We start from the raw sequence: 13,460 nt of genomic DNA, 5'->3' as shown, positions 1-13,460 counted from the left end.
AATTAATGAATAATAATACATTATTCAAACACAAGTCAGATATTAAAAAGAATTAGCAATCATACCATTATCAGAGAGCCAATCTTTCAATAAATTATTGAATATATCCTTACCTGATGGCCAATAAATACTATCTGTGGTTATACATTTTGTGGACTGAAAGATATGCTTGACATAAAACACAATATAATTTGTAAAAATATTGATAATATTTATAACCTTTAGTCATAGTGATGTTTCTTTAATGTACCTTACTTTAGAACATTTCACACTCTCCTGGCTTAGAGAATAGAAAGTATAGTTAAAATTTTTCACAATGCATACCTGCACTTTATAACTTCAATATTTGCTGAGAGCTTCCTACCTATTCATCTGAATCATAATTATTTTATATGCACTAGCAGATTTAATCTGATTGATAGAGCAAGGCCTGTGTAATTATTGCCTTACAGTTGAGAAAACTGAGTTAGAGAAAGCTTAAGTAACTTGCTAGTCTTAAAGTTAACAAGCTATGTAATATTTTATTTGATATTTTTTGATTATGTCTATATTTACTAATTTGTTTATTCACTCATCAAACAAAAATTATTGTTTGGTTATTTATTGATTGATTGACTGAATGTACTCAGTGTCAGTCACTGTGCTAAGCTTTGGGGAAGCAGAAATACTCCGTCCCCCACATTAAGATACATACATTACGATGTAGCATACATACTAGTAATGCAGACATACCTCAGAGATACTGCGGGTTTGGTTCCAGACCACCGCAATAAAGTGTGTATTACTCAATAAAGCAAGCATTGCAACCAGATGAGCTGTAATCTTTCTGCTGGTGGAGGTTCTTGCTGTCAATTTCTAAAAAATGAAACACCTGTGAAGTGAGACAAAGTGAAGCACAAACAAAAACGGAGATATGCCTGTAACTCTTTGGTGGAGAGGTGCACCAGGGCTCTTCATCCAGGAGAGACTTCATAGAGGAGGGGCGGGGGACCCCAGAGGCTTTTGGGGGTAAGTGGCATTTTACAAGATAATCTAAGTTGGCCAGATGGAGATGGAGAGAACAGCATTCCATATCAAGGGAGGAACATGTACAAAAGATGAAGGCGAGGAAGCATAGCATATATAGAAATCAGGAAATAATGACTATGACAGAGGCACAGTCTGGAATGGGAAGAACAGAGAGACGTGGGACTCAACTGTGGCCAGGTCACTGAGGGCTTCTCCTTTCACGCTAGAGATCTCAGGCACTATTCTAAAGCGCCAAAGAGACCACTGGCGAGGGCTCGTTGCCTTTATCCTTGAATAGAGTTATTCTGGCTGCGGAGTGGAGAACAGCGCAGAGAAGAGTAACACCGGAGACTCGGGCAAGGTGAATTAGGGTCCTACCATACTGTTTGCATTCAAAGTAATTGTGATGAGATCCGCTGCACATGCTGAAAGCCTCTCCTCATTTAGGACTGCAAAGTTGTGCAGCCATGAAATGTCTGCATTGCGCTCATGTATTTCAGATAGGGTCAAATCTCTGCCTCCACCTCAGTGAGAGGAGCAGAGACGGGAATAAGACAAAACGTTAGATTACATCAACTAATTCTAAATTAATACATTTTGGAGATATATATATATATATATATATATATATATATATATATACTATTTTTGAATTTAGAAACGTCTAATGTTTTGAAAATTTGTTCCCAAACAACAAAGTGGTGCTATGGACAACCCCCGGAGAGGCCCAAGGAAGTGTCCTTTTATTCCATTCTCATCTTGCCTTTCCATCCATAACCTCCTTCCATCAGATTTCATTCTGGCATTTGCTGGTTAACTCCTCAAAGGGATGCACAAAAAAAGGTTTTCTCAAACTTTCTGTGATGGTAGTAATATATTAAAAATTGCAATTCCCCATAATTTTTCTGTGCAAAATATGAAATAATGAAGAGAAGCAGGAGATATCGAATAGCTCAGTCATTGGTATCCATCCATGCCTTCCTCTGTGTGGCCAGAGCAGGACTCGAATGTGTAATTCTTTATCTGTAGCTCCAAATCCAAAAAGCTCTAAAAAACAAAAATGTTTTCATGGCTGATTAGGCAGAAATACCAGACTAAACCTGAACTCATGTGGCCACAAAATCTGACCTGAGCTGATGAAAGGCTATTTATAATCTGCATTTCACTTGGTGTGAATAGTCGTCACACGGTTTGCTGAAGAAATATTAATGTGTTTGACACCGTTTGGGGTGTTGCATAATATACTGAATACGCACTTTGTTGCCTGTTTAAAAGTTTCCTTTAAAAATGTATTTTGAGACTTGTAGATTCACATGCAGTTGTAAGAAATAATAAATGTAATATTACCACACACCTAATTTTCCTCAGTGGTAACATTTTGCATGATTATAAGTATAACATCACAACCAGAAAGTTGAGATTGATACAATCCATTGATTTTATTTGGATTTCACCAATTTCACTCACGTGTGTGTGTGTGTGTGTGTGTGTGTGTGTCTGTGTGCATTTAGTTCCTTGCAATGTTGTCACATGTTGATTCAATTTCTGTGACTACCACCACAGGCATATGCAAAATAGTCCTTCACAAGGATCCCTCATGCTATCCTGTTACAGCCACAACCTCCTCCCTCACTGCCCTTCTCCCTAACCCCTGGCAACCACTAATCTCTTCTCCATCTCTATGACTTTGTCATTTAAACAATAAATTGAGTCATACATTATGTAACCTTTGGTGACTGGCTTTATTCACTCAGCATAATTCCTTTTGAGATGCACACAAGTAGTTGCATGCCTTTTAACATCTGAAAATTCTGATCTCCTGGAGCCCAGTGGTTCTGGATTTGGAGGGGAGGCTGTGGAGCTGCGCTGAAAGCCTGCCACTGCAGGTGGAGCCTGGCCGGCTCTTTGAGCCGTTGAAGAGCTGGGCTGGCAGGACCGGAGGGGCTGTCTTCTCATCAGTGAGTGGCGGCTGGAAATAGTTGGAAACATATGTTTCTGTGTCTGGTTTGAATGTGGCTCTTGCCGTCCATGTGACATTGGCATCCTGGGGCAGCCTCCTTATTCAGTGCTCACAGTCATCCGCCTCTCTTGCCTTTGCCTGGGTTTCTCATCTCAGGGCATTTCCCTTCTGGACCGAGGCTCTAGCCCCTAATTTGCAATCTGCTTTCCTTAGCCTTGTTTCTATTAGCCCCTTTCGCTGGGACTGCACCTGGCTCCCTATATCACTTACACCCACTCCAATCAGCACGCAGATCTGTGACTCAGGGCTCAGATTTCAGCACCGGCCTGTGGCCTGCCTCTGGTTGTTTTGTTCTCTCTGCCCCTCAGACTCCAAGAGGTGGACATCGAGTCTTCTTTGGAGACCTTCCTGGTTTGGATTCTCATTATCATTACAGTGAGTTTTGATGTCAACACAATCCAGTTAGTAATTGTTTATATTCTAAATCAAAATTTGCCCCTTTCACGCTGACATATAGTTCAAAAGATACTCTGTGGAAATTGTCACAAAATGTAATAAAATCAGGTTCTATTCTTGACGTTGACTTAAGGACATCTCGGAGAAGTGTGTGTGTGTGTGTGTGTGTGTGTGTGTGTGTGTGTGTGTTACTCTGAGGATCCTTGGCACAATGGCCCAAGGAGAGAGTTTCATCACCTTCATCCTTGCTCCCCAGTTCTCTTCCAGCTTGTTGCAGGGGAAGATAAAACTAGTCTATGTTATAATGTTAATGCCCCAGCCACCCTGATCAATTTACATCTTCTTTTGGAAAGATGTATGTTGCAGGATCACTAAGATTTTGTTTCTAGCTCTGCAGCTATTATAAAAACACACATCCAGGTGGAGAGCAAAAACTTCATTTTTAATAATTCATAGAATTTGTTCAAGTTCAAGTGAAACAATTATCTGGGAAATTTCCAGATGTTTGAATGTTTCACTTTTCCATCTGGTGCTTGCCATTGTGCAGAACAGCCTCGCATTGTCCTGTGATACTTTTGGTTAGCCCTGAGTTGCCAACATTTTGTTTTGGGAATAGCAATAAGATCCACTGATTCCCTGAAGAAATCAATTAGGAATAAGGAGAAAAGAGAAATAATAATAAAAAGATAATATCTAATCCTGAATTATTTTCTCATCTCAAATATCGTTAGTCCTCTCCCCCCAAAAACAAGTGACATGACTTGGTGACTAAGAAAGAACATAAGGGAAAATTTAAGAATATAGGGTAATTTGAGCAATGTTTAAACATCTGTGCAAAATAAATGGGAAAACGAATACAAAAGTTATGTAATATTTAGGGTGTGTGGAAGAAAGGAGAACAAAGAATTAACCAGTTCCCACCTCCCCTTTAAAATGTTTCTAGTCTTTTTGTCTCGATCTTCCCTCCAAAATTTTGATAACTGAAAATTGTCCCATTTTCTCCAAACATCTTCCAGAATAGCAATGCGACGAATTCCTTCAATGATTTTACCTTCAGTTAAAATAACTTTTCCTTAAGCAAGTGTACTAGCCCTGAAGAAACAGCCATATCAATAGACCCTGGCTTTTGTTTTGTATGTCAAACTGCTTCCTGAAAAATAATTATCATTTTATTTTGATATCTGCCCACAATTGAATCATAAAGTACATAAAATAAGTACATAGGAAGTGCATGTGTCCGACTGGTTACTCAGGGTGGAATGGTGAGGCCACGGTAAGTGAACATGAAAGAAAGGCTGGCAGGTTTCTATGTTTTAGTCTAAGTTATATATATTTGTTATCGTTTGTTTATCTCAAAATTTTAAATCACAACTTCAAGTAGACCTTAGAACCTTATGACTTTTGGGTGCCCAGAACAGAGGCTGGCACTAAGTGGGTGCTGAATAAATACTTACTGACTAAATGCATGCATGCATGAGGATCTCTGAATTTACTCTCTCACAATCTTTAGAAAATACTGAATGAACAAATGGTATGCTTTGGCAACTAAGAAACAGCATAAGGGAAATTTAAAAAAAAATAGGGTAATCTGAGGAATCTTTTTTTTAATATATATTTTTATTGATTTCAGAGAAGAAGAGAGAGGGAGAGATAGAAACATCAATGATGAGAGAGAATCACCAATCAGCTGCCTCCTGCAAGCCGTCCACTGGGGATCCAGCCTGCAACCGGAATTGAACCTGGGACCCTTCAGTCCACAGGCCAATGCTCTATCCACTGAGCCAAACCGGCTAGGGCCTGAGCAATCTTTTAAGCATCTGTACAAACTAAATGGGAAAACTGAATACAAAAGTGATGTAATTTTTAGGGTGCATGGAAGAAAGGAGAACAAAGAATAAACTAGGACCTTGATGAAAGCAGCTATTAACTTAGTAATTTCTGAGTTTGGAACTAAATTTTTATTTATTTTGAAAAGTGTCTTGCTTGTGGAATTTTAGTTGCACAGAATATAATATCAACCCGCATTTTATAGCTACCAAAATAAAGATTTTTGCTACGTGGTTTAATTATCTAATTAGAATTCAGTCGGCTATGTGGAGGCTGCCCTTTGGGGCTCATTAAGGCAGCAGGCTTAGGAATGTTGCAAGTGAAGGAAATACGTGTTGGAAGCAAGTGTGTTGTTACTGAAAGGTCCTGTGGTTACTACAACACTGCCTGTTAAGTTAGGGACGATGGCAGGCAGGGGTCCCGGGAGGATGAGGTGGTGCATAGCTCTGGGCTGCACAGGAGATCTGCTTACAGTGCTCTGGGATGACATGCCCCAGGCAAAGGGTTTCTGAGTGTTGATGTGCAAGGTCAAAGAAGTGAATCTTTTGTGCTGACTGACCCCAGCTTCACTGCAGAGACAGGCTGAATCACAAAGGCCTTTGGATTGAAACATGAGCTCCTACAGAGCACCAGCTCTGAACTGCCTCTGCGGCTGCCACTGCTGCTGCTGCAGTGCTTGCTCCTAATGCTGGAAATTCAAGCCCTTCGGTCTCCAGGATGCTCCGGTGTAAATCTTTCTACCAGCTTGAAAGTCTCACAGAGTTGTTAAAAAACACAAAGCCACAAGCCCTTCACATTTAGTTTTGCTGGACAGTGATTCATACTAATTTGAAAATAGAACTGGCACAGGCTGTGTTTTATAAACTGAGAGTTTTGTCTCCTTCTTCTTCTCCTCCTCCTCCTCCTCCTCCTCCTCCTCCTCCTCCTCCTCCTCCTCCTCCTCCTCCTCCTTCTTCTTCTTCTTCTTCTTCTTCTTCTTCTTCTTCTTCTCCTCCTGTATTTTAATTTTGCCATGATTGCCAGGCCATGAATTTCTTAACCAGAAAAAAAAAGAGGCATTTTGCACTTGGATATAAAATGTCGCAAGTGTTGATAATGTCAGCAATATGCTACTCTCTTACAAAAGGGCAGTTGAATTACACTTCCTCTCCACAGAACCACCCAGTTATCAACGCATCTTGGTCCAAATGGCTGGATTAAAGAAAATCAGAAGAGATCTGTCGTTTTGAAGTTCCTGACTCTATAGCTTTATGACAGTTCTTTTCATCGTTTGCAATGATTTTTGTTTAGTCAGGCTCTTACTAACATGAAATGCATTTCCATGTGATTTTATTGGGTTTGCAACCCACACTACTCCTGCCTGCCTCCTTGATTTTGGCTTTACTAACAGCTTCTTTTACTGATTTTTGGCAAGCTGCGGAGGGCATATGTTTTGGACTTCTCTTGCCTGATTTGTGAGATTCTGCTGACATCCTGGAAAGTGCCGCAAAAACCTGTTGCCATATCCAAGCTGGTGTGTTTCATGGCAAATGCACCAGCACTGAGCTCAAGTTTCTTGACAAGCCTTATTTATGGGGAAACAAATGTAGGCTAGATTTTGTTGAACTACGCTGGTCTCTTCCTGGGAGTAACACTTGGTATGTCTACGCAAAAGGGCAAATCGTTTTCAAACGTCTCATATTTTATGGGTGTGACGGAGGACATGATGCTGTTGCTGCTGGTGATCACAACTGAAACCAAAATGTAGGGTGTTGAGTCTGAGTTCATTGTCGTGTGAAATCGAAGAATGAAGTCGTGGACAAAAACAGTGGGAGCAAAGTTTATTGAGAGCATCCATGCGAATTAATGTCTGTTAGTCCATGTGCGGAGTCCCACACGGCCATAGGCCACATGGGCACAGGGGATGTGCTCCCCGCAACAGGAACAGGAATGTCAGGTATCCACTATGTGCTGTGCAGGGAGAGAGAAAAAGGAAGCATGCTTTTTTTTGGTATATATATATATATATATATATATATATATATATATATATTTGTTAGTTCCTGATTGGTCCTTTCAAAGAATGTTGCCTTAGTAACATTCTTAGGATTGGTTATAGGCCTCACTGTCTTGTGATTGGTTATCTGCAAGCTGCCCCTTTTAGCAATATCTACACATTTTAAAGCTCATGTTCCCCACACATGCCCTGTCCTCCCCACCCAGTTGGGGTGGCTTAGTAACTGTGCCTCGTTGGCTTCCCGGTTCTATTTCCCCACTCCGTGATCCCAATTCCTGACTACCTGGCTTCCCTCTGTCTTCTCACAACCACCATTTATTGAGCATGTGCCACATACCACATGGTTTTCATTGACTTGTCACTGCAAAATTAGAAGGGAGATACTATTGTACCCATTTTGGAGATGAGAAAACTTAGGCTAAGCCACTTCCCCAGGGTCTCACGGAGTGGCGCAGCCACGTTCAAACTCTGTCGTCCTTGTCTCTAAGTTTATGATTTTTCCCTAAAGAAACCTGAGAGGCAAATACTGCCCTTGATTTTATGAACAAAAAATTTTGTTATGTATTTTCCATTCTATTTTATAATAATTATTAAACCTATACCATTTATAGTAGTTGGTGCACTAATGATTAAGACATAGTTTCTGTTCTTTAAGGACTCATAGGCTGGTGATTTTGCCCCTCCAGGCAACATTTCCCAAATTCTGGAGCCATTTTTGATTGGCACAGTGGGCGACTGTGTGAGGAGCTATTGGTATCTGGTGGGATACGGCTGAATGTCCTACAGTGCACAGACAATACCTGCAACAAAGAGTTATCGGGCTCGATAGTGGTGAGGTTGAAATGCCATGGCCTACAAGAAGCATGGAGACATTGAAAACATGGGGGGACTTATGCTGTAGCTTTAATGATGATGTGATATATTGTATTGTTTGTTGAAAGTATTTGCTGACATTCCCTATCAGGATCTTCAATGTGGAAAAATTATACCTCCAATCCCATTAATACCAGGTACACTCATTGGATCGGCTTTGACCAGCGAAATATGGGTAGATGCTTATGGAGCCATGTGTAGTTTGCTATCATTCTTTTCCCTGTGACTTCTTTCCAGAAGTTTCTCTGTAGCTTGTCTGTAATTTCTGAAGCCACCAGCAGGTTGATGGTGGGCTGTTAGGTGAGCATTTCTCAGCCATGATGTCCAGGATCCCAACATACTGAAGTGGGAAGCCTGAGCAAGAGAAACAGGTGGTATTCTGAATTATTCCTAGAGAGTGTGGCATATCACCAACCCATTTTATTCATGGAGCTGCCTTGGCAAAACTTCTAAACCGATGGGTGTATTGCCTGTGTACCCTGGAGGGGCTGGAAAAGGCCATGGACAAGAAATTCAGACCTTCAGTTATGCTCATTAGCTTTTCCTGAGGTGTAGAAACTGAGAAGGAAGATTAATAGGTCATTATCTAATCATGAACACTTTTACTTAAAATTATAATCAGTCAATAAAAAATGAATGTAGTAATCTCCTTTCTAACTGGTAGGATAGCAAAGATATAATAAACAAAGTTCAAAACTATAAACTTTCATGTATAAAAAATTTTTTCAAGTAAGTGCTATGCTGTTTCTGGTTTTCATTTTTGCATGAGGAAAACTTCAAATTCACACTCTCATTTTGAGTGTTTGTACATTCCTGGCCTTATAGTTGTGTACTACATTTTTAAACCAAAGCTTAACTGCTTCAGAATAATAGCAAAGGCATTTAAGTACCTATTTGCAGTGAACCAAGGAGTAGGCATTAATTTGCCTCCTTACACTCCTAATTACCTCTGCAAGATCCAAACATAGCTCCTTACCAACCAGCCATGGCAGCATTTTCCTCTTAAATGCCTGGCATTCCTCTGACCAGCTTCATTCTTTGCCCAAACTTCAACATCCTTTTTCTTAGACTACTCTCACTTCCAGCCACTATCCCTAGATAATGTTGTTCAAATTGCATGCTTATGCATAGGATGTCTTAATATGTAGATTACACTAGGATTCCCACTATTTAGACCAAGCATGTCAAACTCAAAGGCTAACACAGGCCAAATAAACGAGGTTTAAGTTTGTGTGGGTCACAAAAAAAACCCAAAAGCTTCAATTTTCATAGAAACGTAGGTTTATTTCGATAGAGACATGCTGAATACAAGGGGCTGGAGTAAATGAGTAATCGTTAACATAAAATAATAGAACGTTTTACCAGAAATTAATATTTTTTCTTGAACATTAACTTACCAGACACTGAATAACTGCACAAATTAATAAGCATAACACAAATAAACTTATTTTTCTTGTTCTCCGAAAGCGAAGTGTTTCCTGTTGTACACACCAAACAAGTCAGTCCAAGACTAATGACGTGGCAATCGGCTGCTAAAATATTCGCTGCTAGTGTTAGTGGAGAGAAATGGCCAGCCTGTGAGTAAGGAGCTTAAGGGAAATGAATGCAACACGATTATAGTAATCAGTCATTAGCAAATGTTGTAGTTTGTTATTAATAATTTTGTATAACAGGATATTGTAAAAATTAAGTAACCAAATTTTTATTAAAACATTTCTTACCTACCGTTTTATTGGCTGGGCCACAAAAGTATTTGTTGTGGGCCACGAGTTTGACTAGCTTGATTTAGACCTTCACAGTCAATTGCCTCTAAACATCTCTCACTGGATAGCTCATCTTTATCCTAAGCTCAATAAACTCTATAAGGAATTTATCATATCCATTATAAAATATATTCTATGTGACACTATTTTCCAAGATATTTACTATCAAAATCTTGATATCATCTTTGAATCATCTTCTCATTGTCCACACAAAGTAAATTTTTATGGGAAGTTATTATTATTTTTTCTTTCCCAATCACTCTGGCACAAGCTTCTAATTTTTTACATTTATGAACCCTGCTCTTGCTCCTCTCATTGGGACTACTATTATCATAGCCTAACTGATTTCCTGTCTCCTGTATTTGTCCCTTTCTGATAATCTTTCCCTCTGCTCTCAGGATTAATTTTCTTTTTCATCCCTATTAAACTTTCCACCCATAAAATTAAAATCTACCCTTTGCCACCTGGCATACACTGGTTCCAGTCATTTCTTCCAAGTTTTTTTCCTACCACAATCCCATCTCATTCTCAGCTAGTGAAGTAATAGCCATCTCTGTGTTAGCCAGCGTGGACTAAGTTACACTGCTCTAACAATCTCAAAATCTCATTGGCTTCAACAAAGGTTTATTTCTTGCTATGATACCAGTTCTTTGGGGTAGACAGTATCTCTACGCCATGTTATATTCCTTGGAAATCTCTGGTGAAGGAGCTCATGCCTGGAACTCGATGACAAGGCAGCTCAACGGATAAAGTAGGTTGGTGATATGCTACAGTCCCTAAGAATAAGTCAGAACACCACCTATATCTCTTTCTAGGGCTTCCCACTTCAGTATGTTGGCATCCTGGGACATCATGGCTGAGAAATGCTTACCTAATGGTCCACCATCAACCTGCTGGTGGCTGCAGAAATTACAGACACACTGCTGGAAAGAAATCACAGGGGTGCCTTAGTTTGCCTGGGGAGAGAAGGCATTAAACTACTTGGTGTTAAATTTCACTCATCTCTGTGAAGATAGAGCCTGCCCTTCTTTTGAGAGCAACACTAACCTGAGTAATTTCATCTGGAATGATAATTTCCGTTCACTTCTCCACCTAACCAGTCTGTCAGTTTGCATTTACTGTCCGTAAAGAACTTAAGGTCTTTCTCAGATTTGAAGAGTTTAGGACCTAGTCCTCTTTCAAGCATTTATCAAATATTTATATTAAATAAGCACAGTTCTTTGGAGATATTATAATTTACACCAGAGAAGGGTGTCTAATCTTTTATTTTCTATGCCTAAGCCATCCGATCAATATCAGTAAGACATCCTCTCTGATTGCACAGAATTGGAATTGTGGAGTTGAGTTGCAGAGCCTCATGTTCCTGATCCTCAAGACCTGACCTCACTTCCTTTACTGGGAGCCCAGCATCCTCAGGCGCCCATTGTGGCAGCCCATAGTTGCTTCATGTTTCTGACCTTTCCCTTCCATCTCTTTGAAAGTTTTGTGTGGAGGTAGAAGGCGGTCCTAATATATGGTGAAAGGAGAAGACTTGACTTTGGATGGTGGGCACATGGTGCAATATATAGATCTCATAACATAGAAAGCCACACCTGAAACCTATATGTTCATGTTGACCAATGTCACCCCAATACATTTAATAAATATTAAAAAAAGAAAGTTTTGTACACATTGTCACATACATGGAAGCTCACTGGCATTAGTGGCACACTGCTAATTTGATCAGCTAATCACTGGAATATATTACTGGGAGTAGACATCTTAATAGGCTTTTCCCTAGGGTCTTTAAGAGGACATAAAGCCTTAATCTAAGTTACTGTCATTAACAGAAGAATGTTCAGGAAGATGAAGGAGATGTTTCTGAGACGCCTTTAGACCTCTTTTTAATTATATCATGTTAGTGATTGGCAACTTTGCCTCTCCACTCTGTATGTGTGAAGAAGAATAAACCGAATGCCAGTTTGATTTGAGTTGAGCAAAGATGAAGCCGTGGCCCATTATTAATATTAATATTGTTGCATTTTTATTAGTGATTAGGGGTAGTCATATGATTTGGCTTTGAGCAGTTTTCTAGATTCAAACTTTTCCATCATAATTCACATTACAAAGACGTTCTAAAGAAACTTTGAATAATTCACAAGACAATTAAAACAGACAAGGAGAAGCATCAAGGTAGGTCCTAGTGAGGAGGATTGCTGGGGTCCAACCCCAGTAGGTCCAGGGGTCCCCAAAGGTGTGGACGGAGTCGGCGAAGAAGGAATGACACGGAGACACCGTTCAGTTGATCAGCAGCCTAGCCAGGATCTCTAGCCAGGATCTCCAGCCAAGTTCTGGTCTGGATCTCCAGCGAAGTTCTGGTTAGGATCTCCAGCCAGGTTCTGTGTCCATGTTCTCTTGCTAGGTTCTCCAGCCAGGTTCTGTAGCCATGTTCCCTCACTAGGTTCTCCAGCCAGGTTCTGTCACCAGGTTCTAGTCAGGTTCTCTTGCTATGTTCTATCCAGGTTCTGTAGCCAGGTTCTGTCTCTAGGTTCTTCAGCCAGATTCTCTCGCTAGATTCTGTCTCTAGGTTCTGTTGCCAGTTTCTGTCCAGGATCTTTTGCCATGTTCTCTCCAGCGAAGTTCTTCCGTCTCTAGGTTCTGTGTAGGTTCTGTCTTCTAAGTTCTGTCTTCTAAGTTCTGTCTTCTCACATCTGTATTTATACCAGTTGATTCCAATCCTATCAATCTCTATTCCAAAGGTTAGGGCATTTCTTATCTCCATTCCAGGGAGTAAAGATTATGTAGCTTAAGCATGATTGTTCATAGTTAAAATGATTAATTACCTGCCTGGCAGTTAAGAGGTTTTATTCCCTCCCTAACTTCAGGGGAAAATCCCTACCTGGGGATTGAACCTTTCTCGGAGAGGTGACCTTGGTTAAAACACAGCACCAAGAAGGTGAGCAAACATATTAAGAACAGTATGCCATATATGCCAGGTCCCTTGAAACAGCAAGGATGGACTGGCTCCTGGCAAATTCCCCCTTTTTTATTTTTTAAAAGCAGGCATTAAAAAGAAAAACCTGAAATGCTCTCTTATATCCATTTTAAGAGTAGGATTGGCGCTTTCCGCTATTACCTGAGTCCTGATCTATCACCCCAGGGAGAGCTTGCCAATCCTGCACTTTCCCAGGGTGGAAAGGCTGCAGTGGGGTTAAGGATAAGGCTCCTTGGGCCTACCTTCTCCCATGCCTTTACATTTACCTTTCCTTCCTCAGAAAAGCATGGACATACTTCTTGTATAAAACGTTCTGTCTGACTGGGAGTAACCTTAATTCCTCTGCTAGCAAGCATATGTGTTAAAAGATCAATACAGAGTCTTTTTTCTTTAGACTCAGTATGGCACATCTTTTTAATCTAAAGATCAATACAGAGTCTTCTTTCTTTGGACTCAGTATGGCACATCTTCTCAATCTAAGGATCAATACAGAGTCTTCTTTCTTTGGACTCAGTATGGCACATCTTCTCAATCTAAGTTCTGTACTATCCTCCTTCTTACCCTACTTATCTTCTATAGGGGGGTCTGTAGCACCCTGGTGGA

The sequence above is a fragment of the Myotis nattereri genome, assembly GCF_964212035.1.
Source record: "Myotis nattereri genome assembly, chromosome: 1".
Taxonomy (NCBI): Eukaryota; Metazoa; Chordata; class Mammalia; order Chiroptera; family Vespertilionidae; genus Myotis; species Myotis nattereri.
The sequence above is the reverse complement of the archived record's forward strand: the minus strand, read 5'-3'. Positions refer to the sequence as shown.